The sequence below is a fragment of the Mobula birostris genome, chromosome 31 (assembly GCF_030028105.1).
Source record: "Mobula birostris isolate sMobBir1 chromosome 31, sMobBir1.hap1, whole genome shotgun sequence".
NCBI lineage: Eukaryota > Metazoa > Chordata > Chondrichthyes > Myliobatiformes > Myliobatidae > Mobula > Mobula birostris.
This window is the reverse complement of record NC_092400.1, coordinates 12,639,979-12,655,329: the sequence shown is the minus strand read 5'-3', so window position 1 is coordinate 12,655,329 and position 15,351 is coordinate 12,639,979. Positions and strand designations below refer to the sequence as shown.

The 15,351-nt window shown below is 37.1% G+C and overlaps 1 protein-coding gene across 1 annotated transcript in view; it reads right to left on the bottom strand.

Annotated features, from left to right (window-relative positions):
• Positions 1–967: 967 nt before the first annotated feature.
• rbm19 (RNA binding motif protein 19) overlaps positions 968–15,351 on the bottom strand; it is a 265,310-nt gene continuing 250,926 nt past the window's right edge. The window contains exon 25 of the mRNA XM_072247529.1: positions 968–7,077. The gene's annotated coding sequence lies outside the window, so the exon portion shown is untranslated. The remainder of the gene's footprint in view (positions 7,078–15,351) is intronic.

Here is a 15,351-nt window from a genome sequence, read left to right as displayed (position 1 = left end):
GAGACTGGATTCTCAATCCGTGGATAGAGCAGTCAATAGTAAACAGAACAACCCCTTCCAAAATCAATTGCAAATGTTTTAATGATCTTGTGGTTGCACCCGGCAAACTATTGGCAGGCACAGGGTGGCAACATAAGTACTTAGAGAATAAAATCTGCAATTTCATGTGCACATATTTCAGAGGTATCTTATACAGATCAATGCTGCATAAACATTCAAATGGTTTTCAATGAGACTAAGGCCCCATTTAAGATTTTGTATAGTCTCTTTAATTAAATCTTAAAAGTACCATACAAAGCTTGTGGAAAAAATGTGCATTCTTATTCAGTAAATGGAGCTTTTCCATTTAAGTTGCATGTGATTTTCACAAAAGATTTATGCCAGTGTGAAGCAAAGCTTAGTATTTTAACATAAAACAAATGTGCTCTTACATTTTGCAGAAAACATATAATCTCATTATTAATGGTTTATTTTAAATGCTCAGCGAAAACCATTACTTAATGTAATATATGCACATCTTTATGGTAAATGTATCCTCATGCTTCTAAGTAATCCATTTACCTGCTTACAATACAGAAAATAGTAAACCTTAAAGCAGATTGAAAGAAAATTATCACTTTTTCAATGTTTTAAAGTAGCTCCTTTCACTTTATGGCTCTCATGTGTGGAGCATTTAAGTCACAGGGTGCAGTACAATTTCATTCATTAGGGTGGGGAAAGGATATAGTGCAAATGGAGAATTGCTAACATGATATTGAAACAATACAAAAGTAATGCAGAAAATATCCCAGCTTGCTATAAACAGCAATATCAAATCTACAGTAGATTAGCCATACGATTTGATGAGGGTATTTCAACCTAGTTAACCTATTACTTTGGATGAGATCATTATAAAACTTAAACATTTAAAAAAAAATGTTTATTTTCTCAATAATTAAGCACAGCCAAACCAAATAATTTCCTGGTAAATGTAATATATTACTCGTAAATGTTGAAAACTCACTGATTTGTATAATTATTCAATGCTTTGTTTTTAAAAGATATTAAATATTAAATGTTCTGGAAAATTTCTTAAATGAAGCCTAATTCTGATTCTGACACTCTTCCCTCATCTTTATTTTTCTCCACAGCTTCTGGATTACCGCTCATCTGCTGACCTCAATGCTCAGTGAAGGCAGGCTACTGGGCTGGCGGGTAAAGCCTTCAACAAGTAAGGGGAACATTTGATTAGATTGGCAAAGGAATTTGTTTAAGAACATCAATATACTTGGACGCAATGACAGAAAGACATGAAAATATTGGGTAAAACAGCATGGAGATTAAGAGGAGTGCAAGTCAGCAGTTAAATGGTAGAGAACAAAGATAATATCTGCAGGAAGATAATTTATTTTAATTTTTCATTATCAGCGGTCACAAATGATTGGCTGTTACCATACGTAATACATTCAAAATACATTTATCAAAATATGTATATATTATAAAACCTTGAGATTTGTCTCCTTAGAGGTGGTACACAAAACAAAGAAAGCTCAAAAGGACCCATTAAAAAAACCACTAAACACCTAATGCTCAGAGTATAAAAACATCATGCAAACAATAAAAATAAGCAACTGGCTTCAGAACTGAAGTTTTATAAAAGACCTGAAGCCAGGCATACACTGCAGCTGAAACAGGCCACAGCCTCAGTTCATTGCAAAGCCGAGTAAATATTGCAATTCCACAGATGTGAAGTCAGGCAACACTGCAGCTGGTGATTAAGTGGCAAAATTGACTTGAGTTGGAAACTAGAGAGCAACTTACTGATTACTAGATGGAACTTAGTTGTTGATAGCAATTATTCTGCAGTCAAGTTTCACAGTTGGCTGACCAAGACATTAAAATACATCTTTTCTTTTGTTTCTCAGTTTGTCCAGATCGTACTTGGATTCAGCAATAGGAATTGAGCATTCACTTCAGAGAAATATCAGTTATTGGGGTTAAAAGCGACTTATACACAAACTTGTTTTCAAAAAGCTTTGAGAATGATTTAGTTCAACAGCTAATCATGTTGAACTATGCAATCCCTGTACACATGTAATAAATGTATTTACTGTGGGCACTTAAAAATCCTCCAAATAATGGGACAGGCAGATCATATACATTAGAGGATCTGCCAAGATATCATCAGACACTTGTGGTTTTGGGTGCCTATTTTGCCAAATGTAAGTAAATGGAGCCTTCTTTCAAAAAGTTTGGAAACTGAGAGATTATGGGGGCACATTTAGACAGCATTGGCACCTGTCAACACCTAAACAAAGCCTAAGTCCAGCACCCATCTATGAATTGGAAATCTATGCATTCAAGTGCCAACACTACTTCTTTCTAATTGCAAAACTTTCTTTCCTTACGTGAAATATAGTATTACTTCACGTTAATAATCCAGGTGAACATTTCTGGGCAAAAGATTTGTACCCATTTCCCAATTTTTAAGATAGGAGGGCATGGGATGATGTCAGTCCCCCTGTAATGCTCTTTCTGGAGTACTACAATCCTGGAAGCACAATTCATATGCATTCCCAGAAGTTGATTTTTCTTAGAGCACTACCTGCCAACTTAGGTAATTAAGTATGTTGTGGAATAATAAAGTTATCTCCTATACTTACTGTATCACCAGTTACTCTTAATTTCAGCCACATCACCCAAAAATTTCCAGGTCAACTCCTGATCTGTTATCATCTGAGACTCAACTGAATCCAGCACGTCTCCATCCTCCCTACATTGATGCTGCTAGTTCCTAATCCCCACCCTTAGCACAGATACCTAGTTACTGTTCCTTTCCTCCTTTAATGAGCCCTTACCAGTTCTTCAGCCCTCAGCACAATATGTATTTTTGCAGTTGTTTCTCCCACTCCAGTCATTGAAATGCCAGCTTAGATCACACAATGCTCCACATCCCCAGGAATATACTGGTGGTCCCAATATTTTTGCAAACAAACTCAAAACAAATGTTGATTTTCTATTCATCTGTGCTTCCAAGATTTAGGATTTCAAAACTGCATCTCAAATTTATTTTAGTTAACGTTTTACAAACAATCTTGGAATGCATATTAAGAATTATACTGTCAAGTGAATTTTACTCAGATTCTGAGTACAGTACTTGATTTCCATCAATTGGGCATTCAGCTGAGATTCCTCCTCCTCCTCACTAGAACTGGTGCTGAAAATAATTTCAGCAAAGGGCCAATGCCCGAAATGACTTTTGGCACCATATTGTGGTGCCCATCTCCCCTAAGTGTTTATTAGAAACTCCAGGTAGCTCCACTTTAAAGTAATCAATAAGCATTTTAACATATCAGGGCAATTGCTACCTATTATACTGATCGAGTCAAATTTGAATTCATGCCTTCACTGTGGACATACTTGGAATGACTTTTATAAACTACCTAAAACAGTACTGTAACAATAGGGTCAAAATGTCAATGGTTGAAGAAACATATCAAGTAGTGTCATAAAATAAATCAGCTTCACTTTGTTGTAAATTTTATCATATGAAAATTAGATTATGAGGACACACAGTCTTCACTTATTGTCATTTAGAAATGCATGCATTAAAAAATGATACAACATTCCTCCAGAATGGTATCACAAGGAAACACAGGACAAACCAAGACTAAAACTGACAAAACCACATAATTATAACATATAGTTACAACAATGCAAAACAATACCATAATTTGATAAACAGCAGACCATGGGTACGGTAAAAAAAAAGCCTCAAAGTCCCGATAGACTCATCATCCCACGCAGGTGGCAGAAAGGAGGAACTCTCCCCACCATGAAGCTCCAAGCGCTGCCAACTTGCCGATGCAGCACCAATAGAAGCACCCGACCGCATTGGACTCTGAGTCCATCGGAAAACTTCAAGCCTCCGACCAGCCCCTCTGAGCAACATCCTCTGCCGAGTGCTTCGACCCCACCCCGGCCGCTGAGCAACAAGCAAAGCCGAGGACTCGGGGCCTTCTCCTCTGGAGATTCTGGACCACACAATAGCAGCAGCAGCGAAGCAGGCATTTCAGAAGTTTCACCAGATGTTCCTCTGTGCTCTCACGTCCGTCTCCATCAAATCAGCATTGTGCACGTCACTGCTTGACAAATAACAGACATCACCACCGGCGTGGCTGCTGCGAGCTGCGTTGTGCCGCCATCTTCCCACCAGGAAGAAATAAAGCAGTGTACATGTGTTCTGTAGATATGGGATCGCATTATACTTTATTGTCGCCAAACAATTGATACTAGAGCCTATAATCATCACAGTGATATTTGATTCTGCTCTTCATGCTCCCTGGAGTACAAATCGATAGTAAATATTAAAAATTTAAATTATAAATCATAAATAGAAAAATAGAAAAGGGAAAGTAAGGTAGTGCAAAAAAACCGAGAGGCAGGTCCGGATATTTGGAGGGTATGGCCCAGATCCAGGTCAGGATCCATTCAGCAGTCTTATCACAGTTGGAAAGAAGCTGTTCCCAAATCTGGCCGTATGAGTCTTCAAGCTCCTGAGCCTTCTCCCGGAGGGAAGAGGGACGAAAAGTGTGTTGGCTGGGTGGGTCGTGTCCTTGATTATCCTGGCAGCACTACTCCAACAGCGTGCAGTGTAAAGTGAGTCCAAGGATGAAAGATTGGTTTGTGTGATGTGCTGAGTTGCATTCACGATCTTCTGCAGCTTCTTCCGGTCGTGGACAGGACAACTTCCATACCAGGTTGTGATGCACCCTAGAAGAATGCTTTCTACAGTGCATCTATAAAAATTAGTGAGGGTTTTAGGGGACAGGCCAAATTAAATGCTGTTTAAAAGGCTCAGTTTTCTAAATTCACACTTTGAATTTTCTTGTAAAAATTTCAGTGTAAAAGCTAACATTTCAGTATTAAATTCCCAATTTATCCAAGAGATTAAAGAACCATAAGTGAAGCATAAATAATAAAAACAGAGGCATAGAGCACTTAAAATGCCACATAATAAACACAAAGAGGCAAATTACTTTATCTTAATCTTGCATTCAGCAGTTGTGTTTTAAACCTAAAGTGATAGCCCTGTAACATTAATAGTTCTGTACAAAAAGTTTTGTGTTAATGTATACATACTCAAATATAATAAAGAAACACATACTTCAACCTTCAGATCCAGCTCAACCCAGGACCCATTATGAAAGTAAATACAGTGGAGTTAATTGGGTGGAGCAGCCACTTATTTGAAACAACTCTTAAGGAACAAAAACTAATCGAGAAAACAGCTGGAATTCCCTTCCTGTCTATGTGCTGCTTAATTGGATGAGGAGACTGTTGCTGAACAGTTTCTAACTAGCAACAGTTGCCTGCACTTGTGTGACCATTAGACATTACACCATGCTTAGAGCAAAATGTTTTTAATTAGTGTCAGTTGTATGTGTTTGTGTTCAAAAAGCAATGATTTTTGTCACTGATAGTTGGCGAGAAATAAGCAGTAAGACAAGTCAGAATTGTTTTGCTCACTGTGGTATCAAACAATCAGGCTTGGAAATGCCCAAAACAGCCAGGAGTGAAAATTAAATCATTTCACTACTTCAACAAGATAGAAATTATTAAGAATTTGAAGGTATCGACAATCATCTTTAATGTAACAATGAAAATGAAGATTTGGAGGATGCAATTGACAAAAGCATTGTATGAAGGCACTCCATTATCTGCACCAGGTGACTGCGCAGATTTTGTTTATTTACAGTCAATCAAAAGAAAACGGAAGAGTACACTGAATCAATTCCTTCATTGATAAATATTAGGAACTAATACAGTTTTATAGTACTGTAATAGTTCTAATTTGCTTTGTATTTTATTTTAATACATAATTTGTTACTCAGTTAAAGCAGTTTGTCTTTTCTATACTGTTTTAATCATTTCTATGAAACTTCGGCAGGCAGCTTAATTGGGCCAAAATATACTGGTCCCTATGTTAACCGGAGTCCACTGTACATGCAATATGCTGTGGTAACTGCTTTTTAATGACCATAGTACTAAAAATTATTAAACTGCTAATTTTTAAAAAGTGAGATTTGTTCAAACATAAAATGAATACTCCTTCAGAAAGTATGGGAATGGGCCAATCCATTTGAAATTTTCAACATTCATGCTGAGTTTGCAATTATAAGCTCATCATTGTATTGAATAATTCTAACTGCATTGCATGTGAGGTCTGTGACTACCTACACTCACCATGCAGGACTATTTAAATGTTTGATGTGGCAAATATTTTACTTTAAAGTTCAAGACACCAATGATACAAATTGTCAGCCTTTTACTGAGTTTTGTGTTAAGACAAAGATAGTTCTCCAAATTTCAAAAAGAGACAGTACAGTATTTAAAATAGTAAAGCATAACAATTGTAACAAATCATTTGGAATATTTTCCCACTGACTATACTTAAACAATACAAAAATAGAAATTCAGTGAAATTCTCTGCTATTAATCTTGAAAATCAACAACAAACCACTGACTATCCACATTCTTGGGCTTATGACTGATGTACAGATGTTGCGCTATTCTCTCTCTCCAATAGTGCAGGATCAATACAACTGCACGATATTCAAGCGCATGGCAGATTTCTTCTGCTATTAGTTTTCATCTTCCAGTCACTATGTGTCAGGCTTCAAATTACCTCATAAAGTTTATTTAGTATTCCATGAATACATAACCAGTTGGCACAACGGTTTTTCATCATGTGTTTGAGATGGGAGTTCAAAAATCGATTACACTGCCGCTACTTTTCACAAACGTTGCTCAATAGGTTGTAGAGTGTACCATTCATGCATTATGATTTATGACCAGACTGCAAACAGTCACTGATATCCATCAGAGTTTGTGCCGGCTGTGCTGTTTGCGGTTAAGTTTCTCAAAATACAGCCAAAGAACATTTCAGATAAAAACAGATGGCTATTTGACTTCTTCCAACTTGCTGACGGGTCCAGTGTTTTTTCTTTTAAAACCTGTGCTTGTTGGTGCTCCTCTTAAGTTTTTGATGGTTGAGTGTCTTACACAGTACATGTGAAACCACATCATGGGACATCTCTGCAAAAGAGAAACAAAACTGAAATTAAAGCTTAAGTAAAAATTGTAACAATATTCACTTTTACCAGTTCTTTAATTCCATCTCCAAACAAAAACAACTGTGGTTCTTTCCTTTAATGGACAATATGAACATCTGATATACAGTCCATTCAGAAATGAAGTTGCAACTACATAGAATAAAAATAAAGTTTGCCTCCCCTATTTCATTTTTTGCTCTGATAAAATATATTTTCAATTTAGAGATAAATCAGCAGATGCAAAAAGACTAAAGACAGGGACTAAATTCATTAAAAATTTAACAGCTCTTATAATTACAAGTATCTATATTCTGGAATATTAGAGCCTTTTAGCCAGCTTTCTGCTGCAGTGTCACTAGTTACTAAAGTATATATTATGAAACAATGACTGGTGTACACATTTCTGTAAATATTTTAGCTTTTGAGGGCTGTGTACTGAAATAATGCCCTAAGGTTACAAGGGAAACTAATAGCCCAGATTAATTCAGACAGCCATGAGGACATAATTGCAAACTGAAGGTACAGTACCTTTGTAGCTCATTTGATATTGTAGTTCAGAGGCCAGAAAATTACAGTTAATTATTTCATTGTTCACTAATGCTCCAGTCACTAGATCTTCAGTAGTTAGGCCACTTTTCCCACAAACAGTTCACTGTCACTTAGATTTTTAAAATCAGTCAGTCAGTCGATACAAGTTCAAAGAACTGTATTAAATCCACATTACTGAATATGGATACTGAATGTTGGTATCCTGCAGAATCTGACTAAAATAAATAATCAGATAAGCTTGGATCACACTGACCACAATACTTGGCCAAGCTTTACCTACTTCCGAAGGACTGAATGAGTCTGGCTCTGCACCTAACAGGCCTCTATTAAGTAAAAGTGATCTACCAGCAACCACGGAGTCATAGAACACTACAGCACAGAAACAGGTCCTTCGGCACATCGAGTAAATGCCGAACCATTAATCTGCTAAGTCCCGTCAACTTGCACCTGGACCATACCCTTCCGTACCCCTCCCATCTATGTACCTATCCAAATCACTCTTTAATGTTGAAATCGACCCCGCATACACAACTTGTGCTGGCAGCTTGTTCCACACTCTCACCACCCTCTGAGTGAAGAAGCTCCCCCTAAACTTTTCACCTTTCACCCGTAACCCATGACCTCTGGTTCTAGTCTCACCCAACCTAAGTGGAAAAAGCCTGCTTGCATTTGCCCTATCTAGACTCCTGAACAACCCTTGAGAGCTGCAGGTCTGTCAAAGGTAGTAGGAGCCTCTATAAATATTGTTAAGTACCTATCTGATAGAGAACAACATTTAAAAAATATTAGAATGGATCTGTTATTCTAAAAAGTGAAGTAATAAAAAAAAGTGAAATTATTAATCACTTGCTTTCACTGTCCTCCCCTCCCCACACCCCAATCAAAGGGTTGGTGACCTCATGAAGTTACCATTCCTATGTCAACTCTTCATGGTTTAAGAAGAACTGAAGGCTGGATGTGAAATGCATCCAGAGACTCTCTTAGTATCTCTCTAGTCTGTCACTGGACGCAGTGGATAGTCAGATCATTGAAAACATGTTTATCAGGATAGTTTTGTAACAATCTTTAACATTTTTAGAAATTAAAATATGTGTCACTGTACACACAAGTTAAGGACAAAACTTTGGCGGCACACAGCTGATAGCTTGTGGATCTTTCTGGCATACTTTAGCCCCATCTGTTCTGCATATAACTAGTGTATCAATGGGAAATGCTAACAAGTTGGCATATAATTAAGACAGCATTGCAAATAGGAATGCAGATTATTATTGTCCAATGCATGTGGTTCAAAGTGAAACCTAAAGCAAAGTTAAAAATTTCACCCAAAATTGTATAATTATAAATTACAGCCTGGAACAGTTTAAACTTTTCTGATATTTTCCAATGTTGATAGTGCTTTGGGGTGAAATGTTTCTTTCCAAATAAACGCTTTAAAAACATGCACTGGTTGATAATAAATCCAAGACCATTAATAAAGGTCATTAGGTTGAATCTATTGCTATTCTGCCACTAACAATGATTAAAAAGATGGATAACATATCATGAGAAATAGTTCAATCATAGATACATTAGACAACAATAGGAAGGAAGGCTGCATAATTCTGATAAAGTCCAACTTTCAACATGATTGAATTTCATTTTTTGAAAATATATTTCTTATAAACATAATACAAGTTTACAAAAAGAGTTTATCAAGAGCTTTTCTTTAGCTTAATAATACTCTCATCACATTGTAACCTCCTTACCACTGTCATGCATGTATCTATTACTTTCTGCTTTATTTCGCATTTCATTTTTAAATAAACAAGTTACCCTCTCTAAAGAAACATCTGTTTTCTTCTGAAAACTGAATTGATTTTTTAATCTGCCTGTCTGCCCGCCTGGCCAGCCCCATTTATCTGATCACAGTGCCACTCTAGACACCTTAGCCAACTTCATCTTCTTCCTCTCCTTATTAGCCATTGTCCCTGACAGTTCCGTATCTTGGATATCTTCTCAATATCACAATGTGAATGGAGAGCTGAGAAGCAGTGAAATACACAAACATGCTCCCGACAACAATAGCGCTCACCTGCCACACTATTAAAGGCCTACTTCCAACAATACAATCTCAAAGTAAAGAAACAAACTTAGAATGAAAAGGTAGAAATTCAGTTAGAGCTGCAACAAGCAAATGTACTGGATACAGGCAGGATTTATAACTCAATGGTTATCTTTCAGGGGATATTCCATTTGTCCAGAAGTTCTATAATGTATTTGTGCCTCTGGGAGCTTTATATTATTAGGAATGGCACTATTTTTCTGTAAATTATTTCTTTCCATTGTGTATTCAATGTTTCATCTACTTTATCTACACCCATGCATACAAGATCTCACACATAAACCAGTCTTGAACAGCTTTATAGAACCTGTGAAAGGTGTAGATAGGAATAAATGTGAGAAAACAACTTAACCAAAAAAGTAGTAGATTTAGATTTTAACCTTTAAACAGTATGCAAGCACACTGCAATCCAATATGTTACTGCCTTAAGGAATAAAATAAGAAAATCTGTTTTTTTAGGATTCAATTTGTTCTGCAATATTAACAGAGTGGAAAAGAGAGTTTGAATGAGGCTTTTAATAGACATTATTCAGATTGACCAATTATATAGGGCTTTAAAGACACTGATACCGAGAGAATGAGATAAATTTGCATCTAGTAAATTGGTTTCTGACAGGACTGCAACAACCTTTCAAGTTGGTGATGCATGGAAATTAGAAAAATTTAGCAGGCAACCAGCTTTGCCACAAAGTTTAACGTTTATTCTGCAAATCATTCTTACATTCCAACTTGTAATGTTTTGTAAAATTGCAAGTATTTTGTAAATCTCTTGTTTTAAAACCTTCTTAGAGAAAAGGTGAACAGTGATGGAAATCAAATACTCAGAATCTGAGTAAAATTCACTTGACAGTATTCACTTGACTTAATATGCATTCCAAGATTATTTGTAAAAACATTAACTAAAATAAAATTGTGACTCATTATATCAGTAATAAAAGCCTGTTTTACATCCCTAATAATACACACTAAGGTCTAAAGTCCTGTAACACACACACACACGTGTGCGCGCGCAGATGAGAGAAACTGTGCCCATGTGCCAAATGCCAATATCACACTCCCTTTGAATAGTGAGCATCCCAATCCATTGGTGTTCTGAAAGTGAAACCTGGTATAAATTTAGCATAGCAAAGTTATATTTAGTTAAAACTAAATGGAAATTAGCTGTAAAGGGACACAGGTACTCAACAACCCCCCCCCAAAAAAAAGGCAGACAATGGGTTCACATGAGAACCAATGAATCCCTCTGGTGCAAATATTAATGAAGATTGGCTAAGAAATTTGAGAAGCTAAGATCAAAAATAAAATGCAGACCCTGAAGGGTAATAATCCCAATATTTAGTACAGTGACACAGGGTAGAACAGAACAGAAATTTGTAAGTTTGTGCCAAAGAGTAGTGTAGGACCTAAGAAACAGCTTAAACACTTGGGATACCGGCACCATTACTAGGAGAGAGAGCTATTCCATAGAAATGGGTTCCGATTCAAAAGGGCTGGTAAAATCAAATTGGCAAAAGTAGATTGGAGGATAGGTGAATGAATAATTGGGGAGGTGATGGCACAATAATGTTATTATTGGATTATAATCTGAAGTCCTGGGGACTTGGGCTTGAAAATCACTATGGCAGATCGCGATAAATTCAAATGTGAGTTCTCAAATTTAAAAGTTTAATGGAACCCTTTATGTCGACTGTCATAAAGACTCATCTAGTTCACTAGGAGAGGAAATATGCCGTCCATAGACAACGTCAAGACTAGTCCTGCCATCCTTGCAAATACGTCATCATTCATTGACCATCGCCGAGTCAAAATCCTGGAGCTCTCCCATAACACTGTGGGTACCACCACCTTCACATGTGTAACTAGGATGGGCAATTAAATGCTGGTTCAACCCATCAAATCCATATCCTTGAATGAACATATCAAAGGAATAATCTTTTCTAATGAGACAAGATTAACTGGACATCAAAGGAAAAGTGATCACAATTTAACATAATTTTCAAAGAGTCATGCAGCTTTCAGAAACCGATATCTTCAATTTAAAGACAACTGTAGGCTTCCAGGTTTAAGGAAATAATTCAAAATTCTTAATAATAAAGTAAACTTTTGCTATTTAAGCAGACGAATCATGGCATTAAATTAAAAGGCTAAAAAATAGTAAGCACTAGGATTAGATGTGAGGAAACAATGATAAATATAAAATAATTATGAGAATACATTAGCCAAAAATATAATATAAAAATTGAAATACCATCTCCAGGGTGCTATGGGACTTGGACTGCAAGATCCTTGTAAACAACAATATCCTTAAGGGTCCTGTTATTTACTATATAATTTCCTGTTATATTTGACCTCCAGAGTGCAACATCTCAAACTTGCTTGGATTAAAGTCCGTCTCCTCAAAACCTTCTATTCACATTTATTGTACTGTATATACTGCTGTTTCCTTTGATGACTTTCTCATCATCCACAACTTCGCCAGTTTTTGTGTTGCCTGTAAACCTACTAATTACAGTAGACCCCTACAAATCATGTACGTTTTCCTTCATTTATAACGGAGGTCCCACCACTCATCCCTGCAGGACACCGGTGATCACAGATCTCTAGTCAGAATAACACCCTTCCACCACCACTCTTTCGTTTTCTATGGCCAAGACAGGTTAGAATCTTGTCTACTAAGTCAATGTGGTTGTATGTGCCTTAATCTTCTGGATCAATTAAACATGGGATAGCTTGTCGAGTACTTTCCTTGTCTTCATGTAGACAATATCCACTGCACTACCCTCATCAATCATCCTTGTCACCTCCTTAAAAAACTCAGTCAGGATTATTAGACATGACCTTCCCTCACACAAAGCCATGGTGACTCCCTCATAAGTCCAACGTCCATGCTTGCCCATAAGTGAATAAATCCTATCTCAAAGAACCTTCTCCAATAATTTCTCCACAACAAAACATATTTGCTAAATCCTTCAGCATTCTTTGAGCAGGTAACTAGCAAAATAGATGAAGAATAAATGGTGAAAGTAGCACATCTGGATTTCTATTTTGAAAATGGATTTAAGTACCTAAAGGAAAGGTGGACATCTGCATTGGGAATAACAAGTGATATGGATTCATAGGAATCAATGTATAGTAGGCCCCTATACAATTTTCAGTTTAAGTAAATGACTGATAAAGAAAAAATAAGAGTGCAAGGTTGTGCATTGGTAGGAAGATTAAAAAAAACAAATTAGTAAATAGAAAGGACACACAGCAGAAATAAAATCTCAAAGTTCAAAGTCAATTTATTATCGAAGTACATATATATCACCATATACAACCCTGAGATTCATTTTCCCATGGGCAGTCACAGTAAATACAAGAAACACATTACTGTATAATCAATGAAAGACCACGCCCAACAGGACAAACAACTACCAATGTGCAAAAATAAACACCAAACTGTGCAAATACAAAAAGAAAGAGAAAATAAATAAATAATAAAATATAAATAAGCAATAAGTATCGAGAACAACAGTTCAGTGATGGGGCCACCGAAGTTGAGTGGAGTTATCACCTCTGGTTCAACAGCCAGCTGGCTGAGGGGTAATAACTGTTCATGAACCTGGTGTGGGTTCTGAGGCTCTTGTACCTTCCTGATAGTAGCAGCAAGAAGATTGCACAGTCTAGATGGTGGGGGTACTTGATGTTAGATGTTGCTTTCCTGCAACAGTGCTCCATGTAGATGTGCTCAGTGGTGGGGAGGGCTTTACCCGTGAAGTAACTGGGCCATATCTACTACTTTTTGTAGGCTTTTCCATAATATGACACTGGTGTTTCCATACCAGGCTGTGATGCAACCAGTCAATATACTCTCCACCACACATCTACAGAAGTTTGTCAAAGTTTCAGATGACACGTCCAACCTTTGCAAACTTCTAAGAAAATAGAGGCTCTGCCATGCTTTCTTCGTAATGGCACTATTGAGCTGGACTTGGGACAGATCCTCTGAAATGATAACACAAAGGAATTTAAAGTTGCTGACCCTCTCCACCTCTAATTCTCTGAAGAAGGCTGGCTCATGGATCTTTGGTTTCCTCCTCCTCATGTCAATAACCATCTCCTTGATCTTGCTGATATTGAGAGGTTTTTATGAAGAGGGGTCTAGGTGTGATGGCTTAGAAGCAAAAATCAAACATGCAGTTACAGCAGGCAATTAAAATTAAACATATGTTGGCTTTTACTGTAAGGGGGGTGGATTTCTAAAGTAAGGAAGTCTTATATTGTTGATTTTGCATAGGGTTTCAGTAGGATCACATTTAGAATACCATGTGCAAACATTGTCCCTGTATCTGAGGAAGTATATCCTGGTTTTGGAATCAGTTCAGTACAGTTGAGACTGCTCCATGCAGAACGATTGAGGAAACTTGAGTGATTGACTCATTCATTTGAATGAGAAGTGATCTAATCGAGCCATACGAGATTCTGAGAGGGGCCAACACGGGAAGCCCAAGAAGCAGTTTCCTCTATCTTGCACGTCCAGGATGAGAAGGCATAGCTTGTGAAAAGGGACAAGACATCTTGGTCTGGAAGAGTGAACTTACACGAAGTGTTGTCAATTTTGAATTCTCCAGCTTGGGTTCTTCAAACACAAGTGATAATGCAGCTGAGTGAAAGTGACTGTGAGATACAGGACCAATCACAAATGTATTAAATGCTTGAAGAACTGAAGGGCCTAATTTCTGCCATTATTCGTATTGTTATATTCTCAGCCAGACTGACTTTATGCTTAAAACATGGAGAAACTCTGTTAATTATGGTAAGTCAACAGCTCTGTTGTAATGTACTTTTCCTTGCTTTAGAGCTTTCCTTTCATGAATGACCAATTCAAAATGTATCAGAACGCCCTGATTTTTAAACTGAGCAACTCAATTATAAAGACAAAATGACAGTTCACTTACCTTTAGATAAAACAACCTTTGCAATTAATTGGAAAATGTAATTACTAAATTCTATTTTCTACAATTGATGGTGACAAATAGTGATAAGTGTGAATAAGGTATCCAGCTTGGAAGAATTTCAAGGGGTAATATTGATCCACACCAGCAAATAATTTTTGTCAGCAATTTCTATTTGTTGCATTTTCGAACAAAATTCGTGAAGGACGTGTTTATTTTCACTAGTACAATCAAAATAATTAGGCTTTTACATATTGCGTGGGGTACTTCTTCTGGATTCGACATTAAAATAAAAGTGTAAAAATTAAATTTTTATTTTTCTGAGTATTGTATTTCAGTTATGACAAGAATACACATAGATTAAGACGTAGCTGGCCTGGGCTGGCACCAGTGGAATCAGCAGTTGGTCTGCCACCTGTCTTCAGGAGAGAGACAGATAAGGAAAACAATGGAGCAGCATTTGGAGATGTGTTGGAGATTTGGAGATGTGTTTGGAGATTTGGGAAGGAGAGCTGTCAAGAGCGGCTCCCCCTTTGAACCCTGAACTGTTTGAAGTGATGGACAGGCGATACCCCAGCAGGGGGATAAAAAGGGACAGGTTCGCTAAGGCAGGACACACACACGACACCCGAGGGAACAAGACCCTGGAAGCGGTGCGCCTCTCACAAGT